This window comes from Passer domesticus, chromosome 1, assembly GCF_036417665.1.
Source record: "Passer domesticus isolate bPasDom1 chromosome 1, bPasDom1.hap1, whole genome shotgun sequence".
In the NCBI taxonomy this organism is placed as follows: Eukaryota; Metazoa; Chordata; class Aves; order Passeriformes; family Passeridae; genus Passer; species Passer domesticus.
This window is the reverse complement of record NC_087474.1, coordinates 13,181,501-13,187,574: the sequence shown is the minus strand read 5'-3', so window position 1 is coordinate 13,187,574 and position 6,074 is coordinate 13,181,501. Positions and strand designations below refer to the sequence as shown.

Here is a 6,074-nt window from a genome sequence, read left to right as displayed (position 1 = left end):
GGTAGGGACTTCTCTGTGAAGCAGCAAGGTACTCTGTAAAGGCCCATTTGAATCACACATACAAGAATAAAAACCTGAAGTTCCTACCTTCTACCAACAAAATGAACCTAGAAATTAGTTTTGTCAATTCTCAAGTAGAATTATGCAGAATGATAAGTAAACATAAAACTTAGAAATCCTTATTGGTAAAAAAACCTGTAAATTCTTCTATGTGTAAAAAGTTTAAAGCTAAGAATTTCTTCAGCAAAGGTACCTGTTTTGAAACTAATCTGCATCCCTGAAAAACCATTGCAAAAGTGAAGAAGGAAGTCCTTTCACTTACTAAGTCCTTTTCTGGAAAGAATAAGGATACATATAGTGGGAGCTTCCAAGTGGGAAGGCATAAAAACTCTTAATTTCATTTCAAAAATAAAGATTCTACATCCATGTTCTTCCTGGAAACTCATGGAAAAATTCCACTTTGAGATTTTCTCTTTCCAGGGCAAATGTTTCAAAATGTGAAGTATTTCTTTATAGAGTTTAAAAAAAAAAAAAAAGGAAAACCAAACAACAACAACAAAACAACACCAAAAAAAAAAAAGAAAAAAACAAACAGAAAAACCAAACATATAAAAACAAATAAAAGACCTATCTGTAAACAATTCTACTAGAGTCACCTCAGATTTTTCATTTCAAATTTTGCAAGAAGCCAATGACTTTATGCATAAACAGAAATATTTTTCATTTATAATCTTCATATTTCTTGGTATTATGACCATTATTTGTGATAGAAGGAAAAAACATTGATTCACCTGAAAATGGTTAGAAGTTTTACACAACGAATAAATACATAATCTACAATAATAGAAGCATGTAACTAGTGTTCTGTGAATCTATAGTACATCCCACTTCTGAACTAACAGACACTTGTGGACTAGAGATAAAATAGTTTTTATCTATAATCCAGGCAGAAGCAGGTCTTTTTTCCCTCTTAAATGACCTGAAATATTCATTTTGTGGCATGCTAACTTTGCCTGGCTGCTGGGTGCTCACCAAGCTGCTCTATCACCTCGTTCTCATAGGACAGGGGGAAATTATGAGGAAAAGCTCATAGGCTGATATTGGACCAAGACAAGGACAGGAAAATCATTTACCAATTACCATAATGGGCAAAACAGGCTCCATTTAGGGGAAATTAGTTTAAGATATAGAGAATTAAACAGAATAGGGTGATGAGAAATATGACTAAATTGTAAACCACTTTCTCAACCGCCTCCCATCATCCCAGGCTGAATTTTCCTCCTATCTCTTTCACTTCCTCCCTCCCAAGCAGAGCAGGATGATGGGGAATGGGAGGGGGTGTCAGTTCCTTATGTTTCATCTCTGCTCTTCTTTACTCCTCATCCTCTTCCCTGCTCCAGAGTGGGAGGCTCCCACAGGATACAACCCTTCACAAACTGCTCCAGGGAGTGGCCTTCCCGTGGGCTGCAGTTCTTCAAAAGCTGCTCCAGCATGATTCCTGTCCACAGGGAGCAATCCCTCAGGAACCAAGATCTCCAGTGTGGGCTCCCTGTGGGGTTACAGGAACAGACTTCAGAACACAAAACTTTGTTTTAAATCCATTTAGGATTTATTCTGGAATGATGGACAGTTCCATAGCTTTTCACATTGATGGGATCTTTAACAATGAGCCTGCTCATGATCAAAGTCAAGAAGGAGACTTGTGCAATTCTCCTAGATAACCTTGCTTAATGCCTTATTCCCACCCATTTATTCTGAATATATCCAGAGACACTGTTCCATTTTCCAAATTGTCACATTATTCTGCAAAGTGTTTCTCTGCAGGACTAGCTTTGAATTCAGGAACAAAGAAGAGGCATCACCTGTTGAAAGATGTGTCCATGGAGTCATTTCCAAGATAGAGACTGGCTTCTTGAATGTTGTTTTTTCATGGAAGTAACCTTAAGGGCAGAATTTATATAAGAATCCATTAGGGACAGACACAATTTGATCTATCATAGCATATAATGACTTTCTGGGCCACATGTCACTTTGCTTTGCATCTTGCAGGCAATTTGTGAATGGCAGTTGGTGAGACAAGATCTGCTAGATATTTTTACAGTAGAATATTGAACATGACACAATAAAGTCTGATTTTAATCTCAGGATAAATAATAAAAATAACATAGAAAAGCTGTTAGTAAATACTGTAAAAGGAAGTGCTTTAGGGTGTTTTCTGATACTGTAGTTATTTATAAACCTCTCCTTCCCACATGGTAAAAGACTCATTAAATATAGGGATTCTGGATAAGAGCAGTAGAGTGTAATGTGCAGTGGGTAGCATGCAGTAAATATTCAAAAGGCACTGGAGAGTCCTTGTTCAGGGACCAAGCTCGGGAAGTGATGTAAACTCTTCACAGAGCACTTAATTTGATTCTCTCAGAGATTTATTTCAGCATGTGATTGATGGAAACTGACTAAGTGGTAGTGTGGCAAAAGTACAAAAGCTATTGAACTATTAATGTTATTTATAAGGACAGGACTAACCATGATAAGCAAGGACCAATATGAAATGTTTGTTTACTTATTTGGTGTGAAAACCCTTCCTTTTTGAGGAGCCAGCAGGACAGAACAGGCTGAACAGAAGGCAAAGACAAGTGCTGGCCTCCCAGAGCCATCACAGGCTCAGCTCTGCTTACAGCAGTGTGGGAAGCAGGTTAGGGCTGAGAGCTTTTACAGCAGATTTTGGAAGCACTTTGTGCAAAATAAAGTATAAACACAAAGGCCCTGAACTTCCTTGGATTCAGAAAATGTTGTTCTTCATCTCTGACCTGTCAGCTGCACTGGGCTTTGCCATTTCATCTCTCTTGTTAAGGACATCAGAAATGGGTAAGCAAAGTGGAGCAGCAATCAGTATTCTTTGTATTTGACAACCATTTCACCTCCCAAAGAAATCACCCCTTTCTTGGGTCCACGTTTCCTGAGTGCTTGGAAATCACCACAACATAAATATATGCCAATCAAGTGGTTAACATAATAGTATATTGTGAAATTATATGTAAACATCAAACTACATTGATTGGGCAATTTCCTATCCAGTTATTCTTGAATTACCACTTCCCTGAATATGTCTTTTAGGAATGTCTCAGCTAGAAAGCTGTCTACAATGTTTTATTCTCTTTAGACCTAGTCTATTCAAAATATTCCAACTCCCACACACTGGCCCCTGGGCCAGCAATAACAACACAAATGGGTAAGTTATTGGCCAGGTACAGAATGCATGGAGGAATATGGGTAATTGACCTGCAAATATTTGTCTGAAATAATTCAAGAACCTCTTGCTTGTCATTTGCTTCATGAACTCAACCTCTAACCCATTTAATGCCATTATCCTGAACTCAAGCAGAGGGATTAGACATACCAACATTCCAGTTCAGGAATCCCTGTGGTACCGTTTAACTTGGAGGAGGAAGGAAGGGTTGGAGTTGCAGGTGGCCTTGCAATTCTTGGGAAACATCCCACTTCACATGAAGGTTTCCTCAGTAACTGTGCGAAGCCAACCAATGTGTCAATCAAATCGTAGTGAGTAGTCAGTCCAAACATCTGTCTTTTTTGTCTGGTTTCCCTGGGTGTTCTGCCTGGATTTTGTAGCACAGAAATACTCGACATGAAAGCATTTGCTCAGTTCACAGAGAAAGGCACAGCAGCTTCTTGGACTCCTGTCTTATTTGCTTTAGCCAACCAGTCATCTGCATGACAGAGGATTGTTTTTAATTTGATGCTGGTGCACTGATTAACAGTGCAGGTTCCTTAGACTTGCCAATCAGAAAGATTAGATAGTGAGCTTGTAAAAAATTACTTATGAAAAGTGACATCCTCATATCAGTTCACGCTGGCATCTATCTGCTAAAAGAAAAATTAAACCAAATATTTTGTGTCATACAAATCAAAGTAGGAAAGAACAGGAGCAATGTGTGGCACTTTTTCCCAGTGCATCATGCAGTTGTTACCCAGATAATTAATAGATCTTTTTCACTTACTGACATTTTAGGCAGGATTTATGCAAAAAAATAAACTTTTGAAATAATATGATATTCAAGATCTGCTTTCAAGTTTATTCCAAGTTCATAAAGGCCAAGGAGAGTTTTGTCTTAACAGAGCTTTGAATCAGGAGTTGTTTTGCTCTAAGAAGCCTCCATGCTTCAGTTATCTGCAAGATGTGTAATTTCTTCCTTGTGAAAACAGGCCTTCTGAAAGATCCTGTGGGTCAACAGGTCTAAATAACATCTGAATATCCCCCAACTGTCTATGCTCTAATTCTGACCAGAATCAGGATGTATAGAAACTTTATTTTCCCAAAATTTTGCTGATATATTTTTCAGAAGCGTGCACACAAAAAGTGCTGGGCTTTTAGTTTAGACCAAACATTATCTCGTCTATCCTTGCAACCACATACCCTTCAGGGATCTCTAGAAGTTAGGGAGAATCCTTATGATAGATGACAGAATTATGATAGAATTATAAACAGAAGTTCAGGTGAACCTTGAACTCGCATTGCCTCTCCTTGGGTTCATATGTCTGAATGCCAAGTGCCAGCAATCTTTGGCCATGTCTGCTTTATCAAAGAATGAAACAGTGACTAACAGAGCAGTATGTGTTCCTTCTTTCTGTGTTCCTTCCTTCCTGATTCTCAGCTTTACCTGGGTTATCAGCTGGCCTCAGTGGGGCTGCACAGTGCCTGAGAAGAGCTCAGGTCCCCTGCTGCTGGGCTGCTCTGGATGTGCCCAGCCCTCCCATTACCAACACACCCAGCATGTGAACAGCAGGGTGAGCTCTGCCCATCCCCAAACCTGCCTGGGCTGACCAGACCAGCCCCAGCAGCTCAGCAGGACAGACTTGACAGGAGGCTCAGTGGGGCCTGGGACTGTGACATCCATGTGACAGTGGGGACATTTGTCTGTGTCTGTACCAAGAGCCAGGACCAGGGCACAGGCCATGACTGCTCACAGGGTCCCAGGCGATGTTCAGAGTTGTACAACAGCAGGAAGGGCCAGGCACTGGTACCATCCCTGATGTCTCACCTGCAGGTGAGTGGGGGAGGACACCTGGCTTTGGGAAAAAGCATTCTCCCTAGTTATGTATCTGCTCAAGACACCTCCTGTTGCTGCTTATCTACACGTATACAGCAAAACTTTACTGCATGATGTCTGAAATACTGGTTGGATGCTGTTTCTCTTGTGCAGTCCATACATTAATTTGACTGGGCATATTCTGCTCTTTTCAATCAGACAATCTTGAGTTCCTGTTACAGTGATAAAATGTCTCATGTGCTCTGCCAGAAACTGTCACATTCCCATTGTTTATAGATTCCAGGCAAGCTGAGTCATAGTGGCACTACAAAAAAAAAAAAAAAACTTGAAGAATAAGTTAGAATAGGAGATAAAGATGATGGGACTGTCTTAGGACTTTAAGATTGCTATTATTTATCATTTTAAGAAAAATATGCATTTTTTTCTTCAAGTCCTATATTCTGTGTTGTTTGTTAAATGTTGCAGCTACCACGTTCTGTCCTGGCTTTTAAATTTTTCTAATTGGTGAGGCAATAACACAGGGAAGACGGAATGTGCTATGCATTCCATCTTTGCAAGTGCAAAACAAAATCCAGGCTCATTGATTTTGGTGGAAATTTTATGCTTCTATAGCACATTCCATATTCCACACTTTTCCATTTATGGGATAATGTCACTGGAGAGAATACTTCACATGCACTTCTGTATTATTTAGCCATGTAATGTGCTAGTGATAAGATCAAGATGTTTGGCACTAAAATCCCAACTGTTTCAGCAAGTGCTTCGTGGTTACTTGGGGTGTCGTATCTCTTAACAAGCTTGTTCATCATCTTTGCTTTTTTCTTGTGGAACAGGTATTGAGTGGTAACTTGTGTATCTCTTTCTCTAGTCATCTACCTCCCTGTTACAGAAACAGCTGTCTTTCATTGGATAACAGTAAATCTTTCCTTATATTTGGTATTTTGTTTATTTCGTTTGGGTTTGGTTTTTTGGGTTTGATTTGGTTGGGGTTTTTTTGTTGGTTTG

The 6,074-nt window shown here is 39.5% G+C and overlaps 1 long non-coding RNA gene across 1 annotated transcript; it reads right to left on the bottom strand.

Moving 5' to 3' along the window:
* Positions 1-632: 632 nt before the first annotated feature.
* On the bottom strand, positions 633-4,925 carry LOC135287086 (uncharacterized). The gene is made up of 3 exons (XR_010350971.1): positions 3,401-4,925; positions 1,863-1,940; positions 633-1,549 (listed from the first exon to the last, which is right to left on the bottom strand). It is a non-coding gene; the product is annotated as an uncharacterized LOC135287086 (long non-coding RNA).
* Between the last annotated feature and the right edge of the window lie 1,149 nt (positions 4,926-6,074).